The sequence below is a fragment of the Heptranchias perlo genome, chromosome 20, assembly GCF_035084215.1.
Source record: "Heptranchias perlo isolate sHepPer1 chromosome 20, sHepPer1.hap1, whole genome shotgun sequence".
Taxonomy (NCBI): Eukaryota; Metazoa; Chordata; class Chondrichthyes; order Hexanchiformes; family Hexanchidae; genus Heptranchias; species Heptranchias perlo.
Window position 1 is genome coordinate 17,830,455 of NC_090344.1, and position 14,322 is coordinate 17,844,776.

At 43.8% G+C, this 14,322-nt stretch overlaps 2 non-coding genes across 2 annotated transcripts; one reads left to right on the top strand and one right to left on the bottom strand.

Moving 5' to 3' along the window:
- Positions 1-3,149: 3,149 nt before the first annotated feature.
- trnap-agg (transfer RNA proline (anticodon AGG)) lies at positions 3,150-3,238 on the bottom strand. Its single transcript is given in 2 exon segments — positions 3,150-3,185; positions 3,203-3,238. It is a non-coding gene; the product is annotated as a tRNA-Pro (tRNA).
- A 4,406-nt stretch (positions 3,239-7,644) lies between these two features.
- Positions 7,645-7,718, top strand: trnat-agu (transfer RNA threonine (anticodon AGU)). The gene has a single exon. It is a non-coding gene; the product is annotated as a tRNA-Thr (tRNA).
- Positions 7,719-14,322: the final 6,604 nt, after the last annotated feature.

The following is a 14,322-nucleotide window of genomic DNA, read 5'->3' on the forward strand; positions in this document are numbered from 1 at the left end:
CGCAGGTGACGGGACCCGAGCAGGGGAAATCCCATCTGGGTTTATGTTTTCCGAAAACGGAGACGGAAAAAAGCAAAACACAACCCGTCGAAATCCAACAATTGGACGAAGAACCGACAGCCTTTTCCCATCCCGGGTTTGCAGACCTGGCTGTTGAAGGAAGCCTGATAAGTCCATTAGGGATCAACAGCGAAAGTGAAGAAACGCAGACAGAGATAGATAGATACATGCAAAGAAAAATAGTATAAATCTCCAATTCTGTGATTGAGCAGAATTTAGGTGGCAGCTTAAAGGAAATTCGTCGCATGCCGTGAAATCTTAGACGTGTACATAGGGCTGGATTCTTACATTATTTCTGAAAAAAGTAAACGCTGCCTGGTAACTACAGCTCTTATTTATTTGACCATTTTACAGTGGCGGTTTGAAGTGATTTCGAATCTCAGTGAATTTCAAGACCATGCTTGACCCACTCGTTTGGTCACCCACAGGTAGCACGCGGTTGGAGACTGCGCAGGCTTATCACAGGAACTCTGCCAGACTGCATGTTCCAGACTTGTATCCAACGCTACACGTGCAGCCTGCAGCCGTGTGTGGATTGGTGGTTGAGTGTAGAACCCTCGCCTGCCGACGGGAAACCAGGGGTTTGGTTCCAGGCCAATGCAGCTTCCTTTACCTTTTGTATCTGTACCCATGAGATCGCCTGAATTGGGATAAATTCATGTGACGGCTTCAATCTGTACAACCTCTTGAAAGATTATCTTCATTTCGTCCACGTGTCTTTCGTGGACATACCCTCTGCATTCTCTCCTCTGGTGTTAAAACATGCTCGGCTGGAGATAAGTCAAACCTGCCTTCTGCACTTACTTCAAAGATATGAGAAGCCAATTGCTGGTTTTTGACGAAAAATGGGGACGCAAGGGGGCTCGTACCGGGATTTGAACCAGTGAAACTCCCTGAGCGAGAATCAGATCCAAAGTCCAACTGGCAACAGAGCCGTGCAGCCACTGTAAAATTTCGCTGCCACGCAGCCGATCCGCCATCCTTTCAGAACACCATGGCCATCCAATCTCGCTTTCTTGTACGATATACCGTGTGGAGCAATATCAGGTTCTAAACTAATTATTACAGATCAACAATATTATTCTCTCTTTATCAAATTCGTTTTGAATGTACGACTTGTATTATCAAGTAACACTTTACAGAATGAATTACTCTGAAACGACATTGTCGTCTGTCTCGGCATCGTCATAGTTTACACTCCACCAGAAGTACACTTTGCTCAAATTGCTGCTTTCATTCACCATGAGAACGAAGAGCCACGAATGTGGAAACATTAGCTGCGAAATTATCAGCTGGGTTGCACCTTTCCTTTTCCTGCTGTCTCAGTCTTTTTTTTCTTTACCCTTCTCTGCTATTGTTGCAGGTTAGATCAGCCATCGCCGTTCAAGGAAGCCTGAGAAGTCTATCGGGGACAACACAGAGAGACAAGAGACGGAGACATGGAGAGATGGAGAGATGCAGACAAAGAAAATAAAGAGTATAAATGTCAGGTTTTGCAAACTAGCAGAATTTAAGTTACAGATTGGGAGAAATTCCTTCTTGGGTCTTGAAATCTTGCAAGAGAAGATTGGACACAAGTTAAAAGCACCGGCCTCGCTGGAGAATCTCTCATTCTGGGAGAGAGATAAATGCGGTCAATTAACTCCAATTAATCTATTTCAGCACTGAAGTGATCTTTAAACAGTAGCTCTGCGAGCAGAATTCAAACCTGGGCAGGAAATCCTCAATTGAATTTTGAGTCCAACGCTTTAAACACTCGGCCACCGCAGCTGTGAACGGCATGTTCATTCAGATCGGATTCCAAATGGACACATGCTGCTGTGACAAACGCGCGCATTGATGGTGCTTGGGGTCGAATTCTTACTTGTTACGCTGGAGACCTTGGTTCGATTCCCGATACAATGCAGGATCATTCTGCAACAATGAGGAGCTGAAGAGCAAAAGTATACTATTTGGCCCCTCGAGCCTTATGCGCAATTCAGTGAGATCCTGGTTGATATGTAACCTAACTGCATATTATCGCCTTAGCCCCATGTCCCTTAACGCCTTTGGTTAAAAAAAATCTATCAATTTCAGTTTTAAAATTAACAATTGAGCTCGCATCAACTGCCGTTTGTGGAAGAGAATTCCAAACTTCTCCCTCCCTTTGCTTGCAGAGGTGTTTCCCAACTTCACTCCTGAAAATCCTGACCCTAATATTTAGGCTAAGACCCCGAGTCCTGGACACACTAACGGGCGGAAATCTTTTTTTTCTATTTCCCCCATCAGTTCCCCTTAATATTTTGAAATGTTCGATCAAATCAGCACTTAATCGACTGAATTCGAGGCGAACCCCAGTTTGTGTAATCTCTCCGCGTAATTTAAACTGTGGAGTCCAGGCAACATTCTAGTAAATCGACGCTGCACTCCCTTCATAGCCAATACATCCTTCCTAAGGTGCGTTGCCCAGAACTGAATGCAATAATCCAGGTGTGGTCCAACCAGAGCTTTGTATAACTGTATCATAATGCCTATCCCCTTGAATCTAGTCCTCTGGATATAAAGACCAACATTCCATTAACCTTTTTGATTATTTTTTGTACCTGTCCATGACATTTTAATGATGTATGTTCATGGACCCCTAAGTCTTTTTGGACCTCCACTGTTTCGAGCTTTTCACCATTTAGAAAGTACTCTGATTTATCCTTTTAGGTCCAAAGTGGATGACCTCACACTTGACGAAATTCATATCGATTTGCCACAATTTTGCACATTCATTTATCATATTAATGCCTCTCTGTAATTTTATGCTTTCATCTGCACTGCTTACAATGCTGCCCATCTTGGTGTCATCGGCAAACTTGGATATGTGGCTTTCTATCCCGTCATCTAATATCCGCCTGAATTGGGAAAAAAACAAATTCAGCTTCAACCTCCTCATCATCTTGAGACATTTTATTTGCTTCATGTGTATTGCGCCGACGAAACTTCGGCATTCAGTCCACTGGAGCTCAAACATCCTCTGGACATAATTCAGTTCTCCCAACAGCAAAACTGAAAAGAGGTGAGAAGCCAATTGGTGACTTTTCACTAAAAGGCAAAACACATGCGGGCTCGTCCGGGACTTGAACCCGGGACCTCCCGCATATCACTTAATAAAACGCCCTAAGCGAGAATCATACCCCTAGACCAACGAGCCGCTGTTATTGCAGCTGGCAGCCAGTGTAAAAGTTGGTTGCGTCCCACAGCCGATCGACCATCCTTTCAGACCACTTCGATCCATTCAATCTCGTTTTCTATTCGGGTGGACAGCAATATCAAGTTGTGCACCAACTATTTCCATTCACCAATATTAGTCTCACTTTACCAAATTGGTTTCGAGTGCACGACTTGAGTTATCAAGTAAGACGTTTCAGAATTAGTTGCTCTTAAAATACATTGCTTGTGAGGATACTCAGAGTCGTATCGATTCATGGCACGCTCTGTTCCATTTGCATTGCAACCGACACATAAAATTGAATCATAGAAAGCTTACAGCACGGAAAGAGGCCATTCGCGCCATCGAGTCCGTGCGAGATCTCTGCAAGAGCAATCCAGCTGGAACCACTCCCCCGCCTTTCCCCGAAGCCCTGCATTTTTTTTCCTTTCAAGCACTGATCCAGCTCCCCTTTGAAGGCCATGATTGAATCGGCCTCCATCACACCCTCGGGCAGTGCATTCGAGATCCGAACCTCTCGCTGTGTAAAAAAGTTTTTCCTCATGTCACCTTTGGTTATTTTGCCAATCACTTTAAATCTATGTCCTCTGGTTCTTGACCCTTCCACCAATGGGAACAGTTTCTCTCCATCTTCCATGCCGAGATCCTTCATGATTTTGAATACGTCTATCAAATCTCTACAAAACCGTTTCTGTTCCAAGGAGAACAATCTCAGATTCTCCGGTCTATCCACGTAAGTAAAGTCCCTTATCCCTGGAATTATGATCGTATTTTTTTTCTGCACCCCCTCGAAGGCCTTCACATCTTTCCTGAAGTGCGGTGTCCAAAACCCCACACAAAATTTCAGTTGTGTTCGAACCAGTGTGTTATAAAGTTTCATCCTGACTTCTATACTTTTGTACTTTTGTACTCTATACATCTATTTCTAAAGCCCAGGATCCCGTATGCTTTTTAACCGCTTTCTCAACCTGTCCTGCCACATTCAACGATTTGTACACATAAATCCCTCTTTGTTCCTCTACCGCTTTTACATTTGTGCCCTGGAGTTTATTTTGCCTCTCCTCGTTTTTCCGACCGAAATGTATCACTTCGCATTTTTTTTGCGTTAAATTTCATCTGCCCCGTCTCCGCCCATGCCACCAGCCTGTCGATATCCTTTGAAGTCTATCACTATACTTATCACTGTTTACTACCCTTCCAAGGTTTGTTTCATCTGCAAATTTTGAAATTGTGCTCTGTGCACTCGAGTCCAAGTCTTTAATATATATCAAGAAAAGCAGTGGTTCCAGCACTGATCCCTGGGGAACGCCACTGTACACCTCTCTCCAGTTCGAAAAACAACAGATCACCAGTAATCTGTTTCCTTCTGTTCGTCAATTCTGCATTCATGTTGTTACTGCCCCGTTTATTCCATGGACCGCAATCTTGATGAGAAGCCCACCATGCGGCACTTTAGCAAACACCTTTTGAAAGTCCTTATACACCACATCAACTAAATTGCCCTCATCTACCCTCTCTGTTACCTCATCAAAAAACTCTAACAGGTCAGTTAAGCACGATTTGCCTTTAACAAATCCGTGCTGCCTTTCCCTAATCAATCCACCCTCGTCCAAGTGGCTGTTAATTCTGTCCCGGGTTATCGTTTCTAAACGTTTCCCCACCACTGAGGTTAAACTGACTGGCCTATAGTTGCTGGGTTTAATCGTACACTCTTTTTTGAACAAGGGTGTAACCTTTGCAATTCTCCAGTCCTCTGGCACCACCCACATATCTAAGGATGTTGGTAGATTATGGCCAGTACCTCCGCAATTTCCACCCTTACTTCCCTCAGCAACCGAGCATGCATCCCATCCGGACGTGGTGGCTTATCTACTTTAAGTACAGCCAGCCGTTCAAGTGCCTCTTCTTTATCAATTTTTAGACCATCCAGTATCTCAACGATAACTTCCTTTGCTGAGACTCTGGCAGCAGCTTCTTGGTAAAGATAGATGCAAAGTACTCATTTGGTACCAAGGCCATCCCCTCTGCCTCCATGAGCAGACCTCCTTTATCGTGCCGAATCGGCCTCACCCCTCCCCTGACTACACGTTTACTGTTTGCATGCCTGTCGAAGTCTTTTGGATACCCTTTTATGTTGGCCGTCAGTCTATAGTCATATTTCTCTTTGCCTCTCATTCCCTTTTTCACTTCCCCTCTGAACTCCCAAAATTCGGCCTGGTGAATTAACGCATAAAAAAGTAAGCATTTCTTTCAGCCGGAAACAGAAAGTTACTGGTTGATCAATGGCGATTTGAACAAGTATTCGTCTTTTTTACAGAGTTGAATGAGTTTTGCGAAATTAATACAGTGAACTAATACAGTAAAGTTGAATTCCTGATCGGGAACCGCCTCAGACGGCGCATTACTGCCCATCCCTGGGAAACAAGATACCATCGAAACTTTGACAACACATCGCAGGTCCCCCTACAAAGTCACAGCTTGCCAGCTGTTCCGAAATCTGGAGCCTGGACAGGGAGTTAAACGCTGGACCTTCAGCTCACTGCCCACTTTAAAAGTCTGATACTCTACCGACTGAGCTCCCCAGGCTCGATACTACATAAGCTCCCATCGTACATATTCATGGGAGGTCTCTGAATTATCCCTGCAGCCGTCGAACGAGGGTGAGGTCCGTTTGATCAAATTCTCAGGAACATGTTGAGGAGAATCCTTGTTTCTGTTGAACAAGAGGTAAGAAACATGAACAGTGAACTCGTGAGTTTACAATTCTTCTTGTTTGTGCCAAATGTCGTGTCATTCGTTAGCAGCAATTAAAATAGCACTTGACCCAGCAGCTCAAAAGCTGAACTTGTCCCACACGGGAGTTGGAAAAGGCCTCTCGACCTTTCAGCGTATTAACATCTGTAAGCTGAATAATTTCACCCGTGACACAGTGAAACCAGGCAGCATATTTCTCTTCCAAATTTTCCCAACACGAAACTTCCAACCGATGAATATCGGTTTAAAGAAAAGAAGATCTTGTACCGGCCCCTTTGCCATATGAGCTGCCGCTAAAAGCCCCCTCTCCCCCTATGAACAAGTAAACTGGCACTTGCTATTGAAAGACGGTAGGCCAGAGGAACCCAAATGCCCACATGGGAAAACTAAGAAGTCGATTGTTGACCTCCATACGTTTGTCCCACAAGAGCGGATTGTAAAAACGACTGGTTGTTAACAAGTTGCGTTATGGAAGATACCATTTCTACCTTGAACTCCGATCAAAATGTTCGGAGTAAAAGGTTTGATTGTTTTAGAAGACGCTCGAACTCACAACCTGGTCATTTCTGGAGCCCATACTGCTATAAATAAGTAACGCACGCTTAACAATTGTGCGATACGAGAGCAGCGAACAACCGACAGCATCAGCGCTCCTGCCAAACAGCTTTATTTTCGGTCTCTCAATTATCATGATGTGGAGATGCCGGTGATGGACTGGGGTTGACAATTGTAAACAATTTTACAACACCAAGTTATAGTCCAACAAATTTATTTTAAATTCCAAATTTAAAATAAATTTGTTGGACTATAACTTGGTGTTGTAAAATTGTTCTCAATTATCACTTCGAGATCTTTCTCAAACACAAACCTCCAATCAAGATGCGCTTCGTTAAATAACAATTCCTAAATCAAGAGAGTTTTGATCGATCATGACGAAAGCATGTACAATTTCCTCACCTGTTCCATTTCATCCCCTGGGGTGGAAATCATCAGCTCCTGGAGATTTGTCCATCTTCCGCCTCCTCATTTTCTCCATTGCCATCATTTTACTTGTGCTGAATCCCCTTGATTTATTAACAGTTGTCCTCGTGTCTCTGGTATGTTAGCGTCATCCATTTCTGTGACGACCGATGCAAAGTAAAAATTTAGCAACTCTGCCATTTCCTGATTTTCAATTACAATATCACCTCCATCTGTCTTTAAGCAGCCCACATTACTCTCAGCCTCCCTTCTTTCTCTTAATATACTCGTAAAAACCTTGAGAGTTGTCCTCATTTTAAATCATAAGTTTTTCTCCTTTTCCCTTTTTGCTCCTCTTACGATTTTTTTAGTTTCAGCACCACAATAAACAACACTCCGCTGTAAAGTTCGGCTCAATAGTTCTCCAATGTCAGAGCGAGAATTGTCTGAAGCCCTGATTTATTTATTGTCACAAATACAATCACACATAATCATCCATGTATCAACGCACTGATGGATACACAAAGATAAACTCAGCGAGAAATGCAGTCAGTATCGGGATGCACAGGTGAACGGACAAGCGAAATGGACAGAGACAAAACGGCCGAAACCCCCAACATTGAAGTGTCGCTGATAGATATTAGTGAGGAGGTGGGGGCCCCATGTCATCAATTGGCGCTGTGGCTTAGTTGGTTAAAGCATCTGTCTAGTAAACAGGAGATCCTGGGTTCAACTCCCAGCAGTGCCTTGTGCAGCTCGTTATTTTACCTAATTTATGGAATAAAGCGACAAAATTACAATGTGTGTTCGTATTTGTTCAGGTTTCAGGAGGAAACGGATAACAGAATGACTGTTCAAAAACGCCCTTTCATTCCACAGACAGACCTATCAGAGAATGTGTCTGTAACACGTTAATTTAAGGACACGTTCTTGTTTCTGGGCTCGTTGGGATCGGGGTATAATTCACGATTTGAGGTTCAAAGCCGGAAGACATCCTAATTTGGACCAAGACTTGTGATCTTGACCTGCGGGACAAACGTTTGCAAAGAGGAAAAAGAAGTCCTCAAATCGCTCGACCTGAATCTGCAGGCCCAGATGAAATATATCCCAGGATGTTAACAGAAGCAAGGAAGGAAATAGCGGAGGCTCTGACCATCATTTTCCAATCCACCCTGGGAAAAGGTGTCGTGCAGGAGGATTTGAGGATTGCTAACGTTGTACCATTGTTGAAAAAGGGATACAGGGATAGATCGAGTAAATACAGGCCAGTCGGCCTGAACTGGAGCTGAAGTATGAATCGTCATTTAGAAAGGCACGGATTAATCAAGGACAGTCAGCGTGGATTTGTGAAGTGATGGTCGTTTGAATTGAATTATTTGAGGAGGTATCAAGGAGGATCGATGAGGGTATCGCGATTGATGGAGTCAACGTGGATTTTAACGAGGCTTTTGACAAAGTCCTACAGGGCAGATTTGTCAAAAATGTAAAAGCCCATTGGATCCAAGGGACATTGGCAAGTTGAATCCAAAATTGGCTGAGTAGCAGGAAGCAAGCGGTTGTGGTCGACGGGTGCTTTTGTGACTGGAAGGCTGTTTCGAGTGGGGTTCCATGCGGCTTCGTACTCGGTCCCTGCTTTTCATGGTACAGATCATTGATTTAGACTTAAATGTAGGGGGCATGATGAAGAAATTTGCAGATGATACAAAAATTGTTCCTGTGGTTGAGAGTGAGGAGGAAAGCTGTCGACTGCAGGAAGATATCCATAGAGCGGACAGGTGGATAGAAAAGTGGCAAATGCGATTCAATCTGAAGAAGTGTGAGGTAATGCATTTAGTTGGGGGGGGGGGGCAAAAGACAAGGGAGTGTACAATAAACATTGTAATTAATTTGCCATTGACAAGCCCATTCTGCAAATTTACTAATGTCTTCCTTTATTATTCGCATTTTTCCTTTGTATTAACTACAGCTCACAATTAGGTGTCGTCCCTAAATTTTGAAATTGTACTTCCGATTCCAGTGTCCAAATCATAAATGTAAATTGTGAACAGCAGTGGTCCCAGCACCGATAAATTTTGCAAAACAGTGGTCCCAGCACCGATAAATTTTGAAAAACAGTGGTCCCAGCACCGATAAATTTTGAACAACAGTGGTCCCACCACTGATAAATTGTGAACAGTGGTCCCAGCACCGATAAATTATGAACAACTGCGGTTCCAGTAATTTTGATCTTGAATTGCAGTTGAAACTTTTGCAGAAAAGGAAATAACGTCCCCAAATCGCTCGACCTGAATCTCCAGGCCCAGATGAAATATATCCCAGGATGTTAACAGAAGCAAGGAAGGAAATAGCGGAGGCTCTGACCATCATTTTCCAATCCACCCTGGCAAAATATGTCGTGCAGGAGGATTTGTGGATTGCTGACGTTGTACCATTGTTTAAAAAGGGAGAAAGGGAAAGATCGAGTAAATACAGGCCAGTCAGCCGAAACTCGAAGGGAAGTATGAATCGTCATTTCGAAAGGCACGGATTAATCAAGGACAGTCAGCGTGGATTTGTTAAGGGATGGTCGTTTGAATTGAATTATTTGAGGAGGTATCAAGGAGGATCGATGAGGGTATCGCGATTGATGTAGTCAACATGGATTTTAACGAGGCTTTTGACAAAGTCCTACAGGGCAGATTTGTCAAAAATGTAACAGCCCATTGGATCCAAAGGACATTGGCAAGTTGAATCCAAAATTGGCTGAGTAGCAGGAAGCAAGCGGTTGTGGTCGACGGGTGCTTTTGTGACTGGAAGGCTGTTTCGAGTGGGGTTCCATGCGGATTTGTACTAGGTCCCTGCTTTTCATGGTACAGATCATTGATATGGACTGAAATGTAGGGGGCATGATGAAGAAATTTGCAGATGATACAAAAATTGTTCCTGTGGTTGAGAGTGAGGAGGAAAGCTGTCGACTGCAGGAAGATATCCATAGAGCAGACAGGTGGAAAGAGAAGTGGCAAATGCAATTCAATCTGAAGAAGTGTGAGGTAATGCATTTAGTCGGGGGGGGGGGGCGGCAAAAAGGCAAGGGTGTATATAATAAATATTGCAATTAATTTGCCATTTACACGCCCGTTCTGCAAATTTACTGATGTCTTCCTTTAGAATTCGCATTTTTCTTTGTATTAACTACAGCTCGCAATTCGGTGTCGTCCCTAAATTTTGAAATTGTACTTCCGATTCCTGTGTCCAAATCATGAATGTAAATTTTGAACAAAAGTGGTCCCAGCACCGATAAATTGTGAGCAACAGTGGTCCCACCACTGATAAAGTGTTAACAACAGTGGTCCCATCACTGATATATTGTGAACAACAGTTGTGCCAGCATCGATAAATTGTGAACAACCGTGGTCCCAGCACCGATAAATTGTGAACAACAGTGGTCCCACCACTGATAAAGTGTTAACAACAGTGGTCCCATCACTGATATATTGTGAACAACAGTTGTGCCAGCATCGATAAATTGTGAACAACCGTGGTCCCAGCACCGATAAATTGTGAACAGCAGTGGTCCCAGCACCGATAAATTGTGAACAGCAGTGGTCCCAGCACCGATAAATTGTGAACAACTGTCGTCCCAGGAATTTTGATCTTGAACTGCAGTTGAAACTTTTGCATAAAAGGAAATAACGTCCCCAAATCGTCCCACGTGAATCTGAAACGCCTTGGGAAGAAGTTCAATAGAAACAATCAGGACTTTAAAGGCACCTCAACGACCTGAACTTTCGTTGAATGAATTTTGTTAGCCATTGCATTCGACCGTGAAATCGCTCTTGACTTTCATCTCACTGAAGCAGAGTGTGGCCGCTTTGTATCTGTGAGCATGTCGGTGGCGTGTTTAGCTTTGATATTGATCGCTTCCAATTTGTAAAAATCATCAAGCGTCAGGGAAAAGAAACCGAGAATCGAATTGTCCGTCTAAGTGATGAAGTGAAGGGATTGGTGCTCCAAGCAAATCTGGAAAATGCGCAGTGCAATTGGTCAGGAGTTCTTAATCCACCCTCCAGCCACTCGGCAATCATATTAACTGAGCTTTACTCTGGCCCAGTGTCACCGCACTGAAATCGAGTATTTGTGCGGCATGTTTTTCTTCATAGTTGCTGGTTTAAGAGTGAAGGCCGGTTGGTTGGATTTTCACTCCTGCAAGTTTCAACCATTCATTTTGGACTGACTGTAGACAGTTGTTATATTGGTCGCTGCAAACTCAAAGTTTAGCCCAGTGAATTATTGGTTTAGCAGGTGATCTCTTCACCTGTTCTCGGTGGTGTTATCCGTTAGCGTGAAAGTTTGATTGTTCGAGCCCTTATTTGATTTTTCCTCAGGATTCACGCCTCAAAGTTCCAGGGTTTCAACGCATGTTTTGGAATCAAGAAAATGTACCGGAATCATTGCCAGCTGAGCAGGGCTGATATTCCACCATTTACCCTGCGGTCGGAAATCAGGCACATGAATCATATAAAGGAATGGAACATTGGCTTCACGGTAATTACAATTCTCCTTGACAGACAAGCCCCCGAAAGGCCCGAAGGGAGGCCGCACTTGCTGCAGGAGAGCTGGTTCGCTGTGACATGGAGATTTCTGTAGTGAGCGAGACCAGACTATTTTTCTGTTCAGAGAATAAATGTCACACCGTTTATTATGGAAAAGCAAAACGGTGGGATTTTTTTTCATAGCCCGATGCCTTTCGTATTGTATCAGAAGTTCCTTGTTGCGTTAGTTTTATCTTGATCGCAGAACCGGTCAGTTAATTTTAAATTTAACAACGACTGCACTGAACATTTAATCCCACTCTGAAGATGCAGTCTATAAAATGAAGAAATTTCATCACATCGAAGCACAAAAATCTTATTAAAGTTTTGACTGTCTCTCGGTAACCACGTCAGTATCTCCTTCAGTCTGAAATAGAAAGTTATTGGTTGATTAATGATGATTAAAACAGTCATTCATCTCTGAACAGGGTTTAATTATTTTCATGTAATTAATTTAATAAGTTCATAACTCGTGCTGAAGTTGATTTACTGACCGGGGATCGAACCACGCCGCAGTGAGAGCACTGAATTTTAACCACCAGTCCATCGGGGAGCTCCCAAGATTGCGCACGAGACAAAGTGGGACTGATGACATTTATTTTTCTTTCACTCTTCCGTGATTCATTCAGCTCTGTGTTTATTCTCAGGCCTCTTATCCCTCCCTTCTTTTCAGCTTCTGACTGCGGATATTCCTGTCGTCAAATATGAATAATATAGAATATCTCACAGCCCCGGTATATTTACTCTTTCTCTGTGCAGTTCTGTGCAAAGTCAAACTGTACGTAGATAACGACAATGTCTCTCCCTCACCCCCGACAGCATGAGATGTCACTTTAAACTGCCAGTTGCTTCAAATGATTCACGATGGACCTGCTTTGCCTTGCAGTTTTCCCAGGAGCTGCATTGATTCGGAGCGTGAATTTTGGAAATGGAAACATTTACACCGCCAGCTTGTGGGAGTATTTTCCCTCACTTACCATTTCATGTACATGCCTACTTGCACTTGGTGCTTTCATTGCCTGATCATCACCTTCTGTCGCGATAGTTGCTTGAACAGAAATTGGCATTTTGTGCGAGCAGCTTGTCTCGCACGATAATGACCTGAATTACAAAGGGGCAAGTGGGAAAGGCCGCGTTGCTCTGCTTGTTCGCAGCAAAGAATTTTCAGCGTTTCCTTGTGGTCCAGTGTTTAGGATTCAGCGCTTTCATTACCATGGCAACGATTCGATTGGTGTCTGTCTCGGCACCCGCATATGATACACTCCACCATAAGTGTACTGGACTCAAATTGCTGATTTTTCACTGTGAGGGCGAAGAGACACAAATGTGTGGACATTCGTTACGAATTCATTAGCTGGGTTGCACATTTGCTTCTCCGACCGTCGCAATCTTTCCATCTTTACACTTCTCTGCTGGTATTGCAGGTTCGATCGTCCTTGGCGGTTCAAGGAAGCCTGAGAAGTCCATCAGGAGAAAACACAGAGATTCAAGAGACAGAGACAGGGAGAGATTAAAGTATGGAAACAAATAGTTTGAATGTCAAGTTCTGCGAACGAACAGGATTTAGGATGGAACATGGGAGAGATTCCTTCACGTGTCTTGCAATTTTGCAAGAGAACATTGGGCTCCGAATTAAAAGCGTCGTTGGCGATGGAGCACCTCTCTGAGGGAGCGAACAAGGTCCGTTCGATCCATTTCCAATGCATTTGAGTATAGAATAAACTTTGAAAACTAACAGGATTCGAATCTGTGTAGGGAAACCCCATTAGACTTCAAGTGCAACGCCTTAACCACTCGGCCATCGCAGCTGCAAAAGCTTTTGATGCACGGCTGTAAATCAGAATGCGTAGGGTTATCACACGAGATCTGTGATACTTCGTTCTCTCAGACAGGTTTCCAACTGGAAACTTACAGCTTGTTGATGTGCTGACTTTGCTGTCTCAGTGATGGAATTCTCGTTTATCACGTGGGAAACAACGGTGTGAATTCAGGATTATTTTCATTCTCCTGAATTCATCGCGTGAATTGTGCGACCTTCGCCCTCAGCTTCAATCTGCGCACCATTTTGAGACATTTTTCTTTCTCCACGTGTGTTGCGTCGAAGCGGGGTTGGAAAACCACATTGCAAGTCCTCCGCCTTAATCATTGGGTCATCGCAGCTGCAAGCGACAAATCCGACACGGCTGCAGAAGAGAATGAAGAAGATTATGACAGAAGAGCTCTGAGACTGTATGTTATTTTAGACAGGTTTCGAAATGACCACATGCCTCCGGCTGCTGTGCGGACTTTGTTATTTCAGCAAAAAAATTCTTGCTTTCTGCGCGGGAGGCCCGGGTTCGATCACCGCCCACTGGAGGGGCATTTTCATTTTCCATTCACGAAGTCACGTGAATTGGGAGACGTTTACATTCAGCTTCAATCTGGACACCATCTTGAGACATTTTCCTTTCTCCATGTGTGGCGTTGTCCACAGAACCTCTGCATTCTGTCCTCCATGCACTGGAATTAAGACAATCCTGCCGACTGCACCGCTGACAAGACGTGAGAAGCCAATTAGTGATTTTGAACTAAAAATGGTATCACCGTATGGCTCGTCCGGGATCTCTCACATAACAATCAGCAAATTCCCAAAGCGAGAATCATACCCCAAGATCAACGACCCACTGATAACAGAGGGGTGCAACCAACGCAGAATTCGGTGCCACCCACAGCCGATCGGCCACCATTCTGTCCATCCGACGTACAGCAATGTGAAGTTGTACACTAACTATTTCATATCAA